The sequence below is a fragment of the Penicillium oxalicum genome, chromosome VIII (genome assembly GCF_001723175.1).
Source record: "Penicillium oxalicum strain HP7-1 chromosome VIII, whole genome shotgun sequence".
In the NCBI taxonomy this organism is placed as follows: Eukaryota; Fungi; Ascomycota; class Eurotiomycetes; order Eurotiales; family Aspergillaceae; genus Penicillium; species Penicillium oxalicum.
The window spans coordinates 734,750-745,867 of NC_064657.1; positions in this window are offsets into that span (position 1 = coordinate 734,750).

Consider the following 11,118-nt stretch of genomic DNA (forward strand, 5'->3'; position numbering starts at 1 on the left):
AGTTTGATCCTGTCGTAGGGTCTAGTCCTAATATATAGAAGTCTGCTATAAGCGAGAATCTAATAGCGACGCGGAGGGCCCTACCGATAAGGTTAACGTAGGCGTGCTAAAACGGAGCCATAGAGTACTCTATAAAGATAGGTTGACTTAGGACGAGGAAAGGCTCTGCGATATTACTAGGGTCTGCGGTTAGTAAGGATCCGGTACTAAGCGGGGTACTAAGGGACGATTTTGGGCTAGGGTCCTCAGTAGTAGCGATAAGGAATAAGGGTGCTATCTTTGCTAAGATTGTAGCCTCTGCTAATCTTGGGTACGATATATGCCCTATATACCCTGCGTGCCCTACGTGCTCTATATGCCCTGCGTGCCCTGTATACCTTAGGTGCCTTAGGTGCCGTAGGTGTCTTAGATGCCCTAGGTGTCTTAGGTACCGTAGGTGTCTTAGGTGCCGTAGGTGTCTTAGGTACCTTAGGTATCTTAGGTACCGTGGGTGTCTTAGGTGCCGTGGGTGTCTTAGGTGCCGTGGGTGTCTTAGGTGCCGTAGGTATCTTAGGTGCTAAGGGTGTCTTAGGTGCTAAGGGTGTCTTAGGTGCTAAGGGTGTCTTAGGTAGCCTGCGTTTCTAGGGTGCTAAGGGTGTCTTAGGTAGCCTATATTTCTAGGGTGCCCTACGTCTCTAGGGTACCTTATATACCCTATAGTTCCTATAGTTCCTGTGATATAAACAGTAGACCTAGAGGCGGAAGATTATCCCTATTACTACGGTCCTACTCTAGCTAAATCTTATTCGTCTAGCTAGTAGCTAGATTAATAAACCCTAGTATTACCTCCGATAGCCCTATCCTCTTCCGATTAAAGTATAAGAACTCCCTATATATCCTTAGCTCTATAGCTTCCTAGTGTGATTCGAAGAGTAAAGAAAGGTTGATTTTTGGAGTATCTCTACAGTATCTCTTAAAAATCGGGTCTATAAGGATAGTCACGGGGCTATACGGGGCCGAACGGGGGTACTTACGTGAGTTATGACTCACGTGACTACCCTTCCGGGATCTTATCCTCCCCTACTTAGACTGAACTCGCCCCGAGCTTCAGGGTAACTTAGCCTAAGCTTACTGCTGCTCCGTTCGGTTATATCCGTAGGTTCCCGCCTTGGTGCGTTTGTATATATACGGTAAAGTCAAAATAGCAGGGGTTTAACAAAGGAAAAGGTGCAATATTATTTTCGGCTACTTATAACCACTGTGTGCGGCTAATAGTCGCCAAAAGCTCCTATTAGGGTAGTCCGGGGGAACAAAGGATCCCCCGTTATAAATATAGGTGAATCCCCTCGATCGCTTCTTCTTCTCTCTATCTTTCTTCCTTATCCCTTCTAACACTATCTAGGTTATCCCGTATATTCTAAGACTTTTTCCTAGGCCGGGTAGCTTACTCCGAGTCTAAACTAGACTCTTAAGTAGCTAATAGGTCTTTAGTTCCTCCTTATCCTCTTTCTGAGCTAGTAGTTAATCCTCCTGCTAAGTTCGCTCCTGCCCCTTTGTCTCCTCTCGTCCTTAAACTTCCTATACTAGACGCTCTATCGAGCCCTCGGTAATCTAAGGACTAGCTTATAAGCGATCGGGAGTTTTCAGAGTCTCGTGCTCCTATTCTGTCGTCTTCTCCTGAGCCTTTCCTTAGTAGCTCTATCGAGTATTAGGTCTAGACCGCTTAGTCGCGGATAGCTCCGGTAATAAGGAAGAGGGCCGTCGCGGTAAAGTATACTCCGGCCTAGATTTTCGTATATACGCATAAGAAGGACTTCGATCTGAATACCGCGCAGACTAACAGGCTATAGACGGGCTTAGATACCCGTAGTAATCCTCTAGGGAGTTAGTTTAAGACTGACTATACGAAGGACTTCTAGATAAATAGCTTGCGAGTCCGAGACGTGGACTAGAGGAACGATAACCCGAAGGATTACGGTACTCTTACGAAGGTTCGGGTAGCCTTTACCTAATAGGTCGGTAAATAGGCTCCTAACGGTAAGGAATACTAGTTATATAGTAACCTAAATAGTCCGTTCGATTCCTATCGCGTTTTCGGGACTAAGCGAGAGGGTCCGTTAGGGGCCGGAGGCTATAGAAATTGCTAATTTAATAGTAATACGTCCTAGTGCTCCTTGCGGAGGGACAAGCTCCTCGACCCTTAGATATAGGAATATTATAATAAGATATGTCCCTCCTATGTGCTAGTTAAGGATAAAAAGGTATGTTCCCCTTCGTTTATTCCCGATCTCCTTAGCTAATCTTTAGTAGCGCGATCTAAAGGGTAAGAAGCGGGCCCGTAATAACGATAGCGGCGAGGGTAGCTCTAAAAAGAAGAAGGGCTAGGATAATAAGCCTAAGAAGGGGAAGGATAAGGGTAAGGGTAAGGCTAAGGATAACGGCACCTTCTTTAAGAATTCGTGGCTGTCTAGTCCCCTAAAGGATTCTTAGGTTTATAACAAGAACGACTTTACGGTCGCGTTAGAGGCCTATAAGGCGATTCCGGAGATAATCGCGGCTTTAGAGAGCGATCTCGAGATCCTAGAGGCGTACCTAGTCGAGAATAGGCAGATTAAGCTCGAGGATAACGATAACGATAATAACGATAATAATAGTAATAGCGACGATAACCCGTTTGTCTCTATTAAGAAGCGTTTAGGGAAGTAATCTCCTTTTCGTGTGCTTTCGGCGTTAGTATAGGTAGTTAAATTCGATATGCTTTGTATTAGTATTAGTACCTCGTAGGGACTACGACGGCGAGAGGTCCGTTAAATAAATCCCGTTCGTCTTAGTTAGCGTCCTAGCTATTCCGAACGTCCCCTAGTAGTAGTCTACTAGATCCTAACGAGTCCGTGTCCTAGAGCTCGTCCCTAGATATAGGTACTTAGAGCTCCTCCTAGTCTGTTGCGCGTTTCTTAGTCTTTCTGTTTTCCCTGTCGATACGTTTGCGGCTCTGATCGAGGGCTTCCGTTATAATATTCTCCTCCCCTACTTTGCTCGGGCGTACACCGTTAGCCCGGTCTGTTAGGAATTAATTCTATTCTTCCTTCGTAAAGGTAGATAAGTCCCTATACGTAGAGGGAGTATTATCCTGTTCGATGATTTTTAGTAGCTCTTAGGGTCGTCTTAGTCGGATCCCCTGTCTCCGGAGTGCTACTTATACCGCCTGTGATATCTATAGGGCTCCCGGGTCCTTTACGTTAGCTCTGACTAGCCGCGAACTATTAATTAGGTTCTTTAGGACCCGTCCGTTTAGTTCTTCTAGTGTATATATACTAAGTGGGTGTGCTATAAGGACTTTGAAAGGTCCGAACTACTTGCTCTCGAATTTCTGTACTGATTCGTTCCGAACGAGGACTTAATCTCCCTTTTCGAAGCTTGTCTTCGTTACCTAGCTATCTCTAATCCTGTTAGTCCGGATCGCTCGGGATAGTAGTAGTTTATTCGCTTTAGTACGGGCGTCGCTTACGTCCTAGAGCTCTTTAGTCTGTCCTACGAATGCTAAGGGTTCTTTTGTTAGGTCGTTACCTAGTAAGCGAGGGTAGACCCCGTAAACTAGAAAGAATAGGCTATACCTAGTTACCGCGTGTTCCCGGACCTATATAGCTAGGATCGCCTACGCTAGATATAGGTCCTACGCCTTCGTTAGCTTTCCTATAAGGTACTTTGTTAATATACGGCCGAGTAGACCGTTAAGATTTTCTACTTTCCCGTTTATACGGGGGTAGTAGGGGGTAGTTAGTCGGTGCCGAGTTTTTAGTAGGTTTAGGTAGTAGCTAACCGTACCTGAAAGGAGGTTTGAACTATTATCGGAGAGGATCTCGAGTAGCGCTCCGTAATTTATAAAGATTTCCTCGTGGAGGAAGGTCCTAAGCGCTTCTTCCGTAGCTTCCGGGACGGCCTTGGCTATCGGCCATCCGGTCGCGTAGTCGATTACTATAATAATCTATCTATTACCGTTCGGTGTTATCGGTAGTCGTCTGATAAGGTTGATCCCCTATCTCTAGAAAGGCCTGATCCGTGCCGCGGTCTCTATATCCGCTCTTATCTAGGGCTACTAAGCTCTCGGTCTTAGGACACCGTTTAGGCCGGCTATCCTAGATATCCGTATTATAAGTATATCTTATTGATTAGATCACCCCTGAACACCGGTTCTAGGTAGGGCACTTTTAGGCTATCTTTATACGTAAAGGTTAGTTAGCGGTCGTTAGCGTCTTCCCGGTCTTATATAGAGAGGTGATCCGAGTATCGAGTTACTACCTTGGATAGGAGCTTATTATTAGGAAGCACTCCCGTATCAAGAAGTTAACGGTCGCGGCTAACTATTTATCCTCGGCTACCTTTTAAATAGTTACGTTTAGCCGTTAGGGCGGCCTTCTATATAGGTCGATCTCGTGTAACGTTAGCAGGTAACCTTTTAATAAAATCCGGTCGTCGGCTAAGGCGTCGGGCACGATAGCTTTAGTGCCCGGACGGTATCGGATCTTAAGATTATACTCCTAAAATTCGCTAACCTAGCGGGCGAGGCGCTTACTATAGGTAACAGTCGTCTGTAGGTACTATAGGCTAGCGTAGTCCGTCACGATTTCTGTTTAGGTTCTGTTATTAATATATTTATCCTAAAGCCGTAGGGCCTCTTTAATAGCTAGTAACTCCTTCTCGTGCACCGGGTAGTTAAGCTAGCGCCTATAAGCTTCCGCCCGTCGTATACGATAGGGTAGAGTGCCTCTTCTAGTCCCTTCTAGAGTAGGACTAGGCCGATCGCCTATTTAGAAGTATCGGTCTCGATAGTGAATAGCTACGTAAGATCCGGTTATAAGAGAACGGGCTTCCGATAACTTCTTCTTTAGCTTTCGGAAGGTAGCCTTATAAGCTATATTCTACCGGACAGGGCGGAACTTAAGCTTCCGGAGCTTAGCGTCCGATTCTTTTAGGAGTTCGTGTAGGGGTACGTATATCTTCGCGAACCCGTAGATAAACCGCTAATAGTATATCGCGAGGCCGAGGAACTATCGTAGCTCGTGTACGTTCTAAGGTTATAGCTACGTGCGGATAATATCGATCTTGGCCGGTATTAGCCGTACGCTCCCGTTCCCGACGATATATCCGCAGAATTCTAGTTCGTTAGTTATAATCTCGCACTTCCCTAGTTAGACGATTAGTCGTTCCCTCTCGAGGATCTCGAGTACCTTTTTAAGTGTACTATAATACTCTTCTATACTATCCGAGAAGATAAGGATATCGTCGAGGTATACGACTACGAACTTACTAAGGTAGGGCTAAAGGGCCTTGTTTATAACCGTCTAGAAGGTTACAGGGGCGTTATAAAGACTAAAGGGTATCGCAAGCTACTTATATTTTCCCTAGATAGTATTAAAAGTAGTTTTAGGTACTGCGCGGTCGGTTAGGCGTACTTGCTAGAATCTAGACGCGAGGTCGATCTTTGTTAGGACCTATACGCTCCCGATTTAGTCGAGAAGGTCTTAGATCCGGGGTAACGGATACCCGTTCTTCTTAGTTAGGTTATTTAGGGTATAGTAATCGATATATATCCTCTACTTACTATTAGACTTAGGGGCGAATAGGACTAGAAACCCCTAGGGGCTAGCTAAAGGGCGGATTAGTCCCTTCTTTAAGAGGAGATCGACTTAGCGTATCTATTCGTCTAGTTTCTCTTTAGAGAGAGAATAGGCATAGATATTTACGGGCTTCGCGTCGCTAGTATTAATATTATACTAGATCTCTCTTTCCGGAGGCAAGGTGTTAGGGAGTTCGTCGCGGATAATCTTCCTATATTTCCCTATAAGGATCCGGATCCGGGGGTCCGGGTATAAGATAGGAGCCTCTAGAGGAGGGGAGTTATCTCGAGGAGCCCTAATAGAGATTATAAGGGTCCCTCGTCTTTCTTACGTATTTACTTACGTATCTATTTAGAATATTAGGAAGATACCCGCTTCTTCGAGTTCGTGATTAGGTCGAGCCTCGCAAGGTTCGATAAGGTATATTCGCTAGTAATTACAGGATAGTTAGCCGAGAGCTAACCTAATTAATAGTCGGGTTCTGTTACTTTAGAAAGTCCCGACTAAGGACGATCTTAAGGTCGGGTATATCTAGGATCTAGGCCTTTACGCTTCTAGTCTATATCCCTATTTTTAGCAGGACGCGAGCGCGTCCTTCTGTATATAGGGACCGCCTATTAGGTAGCCTTACCTAGAGGGCGTCCGGAGGCTTCTTTAGGCGAACGGATCCTCTTAGTAACGTTATAGCTCGAGAGGAGAAATATAGGAGGAACCGGAGTCTAAGAGGGCGCGTATTAGTACTTCCCGAGGGCTAACTCGGGCCTAATAGAGTAGGAGACCCGCTTAGATAGCGAGCAGGGAGGCTTCGTATGCGTTAGGTTCGAGGGGTTAGGTCCTAGAACGGGGGCACGCAAGAGGCGGCTCGGAGCTAGCTAGCGAAGGCCTCTAATTCGTCTAGCCGCTTATATTTTTTGCTATAAAGGGACTCCTTAGGGCAGTCTCTCTTGATATAACCTAGCTTCCCGTATATATAGTATTTTATAGGGGCCCGTCTACGTACCTTCCCTCGCGGGCCGTGCTCGAGCTATCGCGACCGCCGGCTATAGCGTTTATCCGGAAATCGCTATTAGCGTCTCTAGCCTTAGAGGGGAGTAGTTTCCGATCTAACCGGAGATTATTTCTCCCCTCTTATACTAGATAAAGCGGTCGATCACGGCTCGGAGAGTAGTTAGGTATTCGCGATCCTTAGCCTACTTCTTCTAGAGGTAGCTTTCGTACCCTTTCGGAGGTATTAGATAACGACTTCTTCTAGAAGGGGCACCTCGGTATTAATAGCTACTTACTATAGGTTTATAGCGTATTTAGCGAAAGTAAGGGATCCTTGATATATATTAGCGAAGCGATCCTAGCGCTTTTTAGGGCTAAGGTATTCGGAAAATTCCCGAAGGATCTAGGCGCGATAACCTTCCTAGGTCTTAATCGGTTCCGCGTACTAGTTAACGATCTGTTAGCGATAGGTATTCTATACCTTCTTAGCTCGCCTGGTTAGGGACCCTTAGGCGTAGAGATTTTTAGTGTCCGGAATTCCTGCGCCTACGAGGTACGAGACCTTATAGAAGAACCTTTCGTAATCGCGTAGGTGCACGCGAGTAGCGTCTTAGGCGATCGTTCCGAGTAGGGACGGATACTAGGTACCTTTTTTATTAAGACCTTGCGGATCTCTAGGAGATTTAAGCTAACTACCGGAGACGGAGAAGAGCTAGTTTAGTCGGTCTCCTCCGGGGTAGTAGCGGGCGCCGCCCAGGAGGAAGAGGAGGTATTCGACTACGCCTAGGTACCGTTCTGTTGTAGGTAGATACTAAAGGCGGTAGTCTTAATGTCCTGTACGGCCTTAGCGTAGTCGTCCGGGATATAGTTTCGAAGCTACGTTCGGTAGGCTTTAGCCACGATCGGAGGTAAGAAGGAGAGGGCCGGTCGGTTTTAGGAGTATTTAGGCGTTCCTCTCGCGGGAGAGGGTCCGCGGAGGTAGGTCCGTGAGTCGAAGTAGTATCTATTAGAAATAGGAAGGATCAAGGAGAATACAGGGAGTATCGTGAATAGTAGCCTCTTATGCCTATAGGGGTTTCCCCTTTCTTTAGTTCATTCCTAGGTGTAAGGGTCCGTAAGGAGCTGTATAGGGGTGTCCGGACTCTTCTGAGAAGGTGGTAAGGGTCTGCTAGTAACCGAGGTCCTCGGGTATTATAGCGGATCGGTGACGTAGGAGGAGAGGTAGGGCCGTGAGGGCTATATCGGGGGTAAACGCCCTCCTCCCCCGGGACTATTTTTCGAGGGTTCACGAGGTCCCCCCTAAGCCGGTCCCTTATTATCTTTGTTCGTGAGTCCTTTGGATAAGGGTTACCTTCCTTCTCTACGAGTGCTTATTTTTGTAAGGATTAGGGAGGGAGGGAGAAGTATATAGGGCTTCGCGCTTCCTTTCGGAAGGGGTCCCCCCTCCGGGGAGGGCCGTAGAAGGCGCCTCCTTTTAAGGGTTTGCTACTAGATGTGATTCGAAGAGTAAAGAAAGGTTGATTTTTAGAGTATCTCTATAGTATCTCTTAAAAATCGGGTCTGTAAGGACAGTCACGGGGCTATACGGGGCCGAACGGGGGTACTCACATGACTCACGTGACCACCATTCCGGGATCTCACTAGTACGTAAGAGCCTTAAGAAGTATATATTTCGCTCGTGCCCTCTAGGACCTAATAAACTAAGCAAAAACCATCTAATCCCGATAGAATAGGATATCTAGATTATACAAGACTATAGGTAACTCCTATAACTCGCGACTAATAAGTGCGTCCGAGATAGAGTAAATTCTACAGAGTAGACTCTATATCAGGGAAGGCTCCTTAGGAGTACTAAATATATTGCTACTAGCGCTAGTAGCTAGATATACTAGAGATATTCTATCGTGATTACCTCGTAAGACTTCTTCTACTATTAGTAAAGAATAATTATCGAGACAGTTACTAGAGTTAGAGATTCCGATCAGATTTATAGGAATAGCTTTTCGCGGACGAGTAGCTAGGGTTATTTCGCTAGTAGGTATTAAAGACAAGGTTATAATAGTATCTCTAGGCTACGTTATAAGATAGCGCTAGGCGAGACCGTACTTTACTTTATCGTGCTATATCTATATCGAAGAAGGAAAGCTATCGTCGATTTAGGCGGTAGGGACTCCTCGGGCTAGAAGATTATATAACTATATTAGTAGGATCTAGTACGTACTAAGTAGATACTCTATATAATTATTTTAGTCCTCTAGATTAAAAATAATAGTACTCTAGAGTATAGCGCTCCGGCTCTCTAAAGAAAGGGTACTATCGAGAGGTATTAGGAAATAACGCTTTAGAAACTATTCGCTAGGGTAAATACTTTTTATATAATATAGGACAGAGATTAGGCGATACTTATAATCCGGCCGAAGAAGTATGTAAGCTATATAGGTTAATAGATACTATCTAATAAGCTCTTAGATAGCTAAGAACTAGTAGTTTCGTGCGAGTCCTTATCTAGCTCTTTAGGGATCCTTATTATAATACTAGTCGAATATACGGAAATAATCAAGAATCCTTTTATATAATTAGGTACTATTATCCCCTTTAAAAAGCTACTAGAAGGTCGGTAGAATAATAGCGCCTGACTAACGCTACTCTGATATAGCAAAGCGATAGGCTATTATATAGCTATCCTAGGTAATATTAATACTATAAAGCCGCGCCTAGATAGTATTAAAGGAAAGATAGCTATATCTTAACTATTCCGTAACTATTAGGACTTATACCCTCGCTAGTTATCGATTATACGTATATAACGTATAAGGCTAGTAAGAATCTATAGCCGCGGATAGTCTATCTAGGAGGAACTATAAGGGATATCGCTCTTGTATTTACCCGATCGACCTACTAATATATAGGTCTATATATAGAGTCTCGAGACGCCTCGCCTATTTATTTAGATCTATATAACTTATAACTAAATAGAGCTTTAAGCAGAGGTTAAATATATAGGCCTAGCAAAGAAAGGCAGTCGTAAGATTATAATTAGGCAAATGCGTAGCTCCGATATAGTATAGGTAAAGAAGGCCGAGAGGGTAGCTAATAAAATATAGTAACGAAAGGTAATTATTAATTACTCTCTCCTATAACAGATATCTATAAGGTAAGGGGTGCCCTAGGATTTATAACAGATTATCTGCTATATTATTAGCCTAATTCGATTCCAGAGCGAGATTAGCGCGCTATACTCCTTCGCGTTATCAGGCTTCTTTAAGTTCTCGTTAATATGCCTATTTACGTAACCATGCCGCTATACTTTGTGTAAGCGGATGATTCGAAGGAGATATATTACCGCTACTACTACCGGAACTATTATCCGATAGAGTCTGGCTAGTCTAGTTAGTCTGATTAGTCTAGCTAGTCTAGTTAGTCTAGTTAGTCTAGCCGGTCTAGTTAGTCTAGTTAGTCTAGCTAGTCTAGTTAGTCTAGTTAGTCTGATTAGTCTAGTTAGTCCTGTTCGAGGCCGTTATACTACCTATAGTAAGTCGATCCGCCGCGTACTAGCTAAAAAGAGTAGCGATAGCTCTCTCGGTAGCAGAGAGGCTCTGTCCGATATTCGTAGCATAACAAAACCTATCTAGGTTAAGGCTAAGGTAGGCTACGTCGAGGCGCTCTTATATTAACGAGGTTAAACGCCTTGCTTAATAAGCCTTATAAGGAATAATTATATTAGCTTTATATATAGTTAGCTAAGCGTTTAGAAATAGTAAGACTTATCTTCTGGATATTACTTAGAAGAATATATAGATCCTTTTTCTAGCGACGAGTAGGCCCTACCTATTACGTATATCGATAGATAACCTTGTTATTAATATAAAGACGAAATATATCCTATATAATATTACTCCTAAGATATATACTAATATATTCTGCTATAGCCTTAGTTTTAACCCGGGTAAAGAAAAGTTCTGCTTCGCGCTTACCCTATTAACTAATTACTTAACGTTTAATCCGGTCGATAGCGACCCGTCGTGACTCGCGAGCCTACTCCTCCTTAATTACTATATTCTAAATAGACTAGAACGCCTCCTTATCGGTCTTATACTCTTACTAGAGTTAGTTATCCTAAACGTACTTAAAGATCTTAATTATTATATCTATATACAAGATTAGCGAATTCGGTAGTATAATAATAGAGATTAAGCGTAACTACGTAAACTTTATCCTATAGATAGTTTTAAAGAACGCTAATAACCTCGTCTGCTATTCTAATCGGTTAGCCTTCGAAGAGTCCTATAGAAAGGGAGCTACGACGAGCGTTAAAGGCTATAGTTAAGGAGGCGAGGCAAGAGATTTTATAATATATTAGAATCGTAGTTAAGCTTAAGAGGAAAAAAACTAGAGTCGGTAGTTATTAGTAATAAGATTCTAGGAGAGGTAATAACTCTATATACTTACTTTACCTCTTGTAGAGCGGCTATAATTACTAGGTATATACCCTATATCTTTCCTATATCCGAGTAGTAAAAAGATACCTACTATA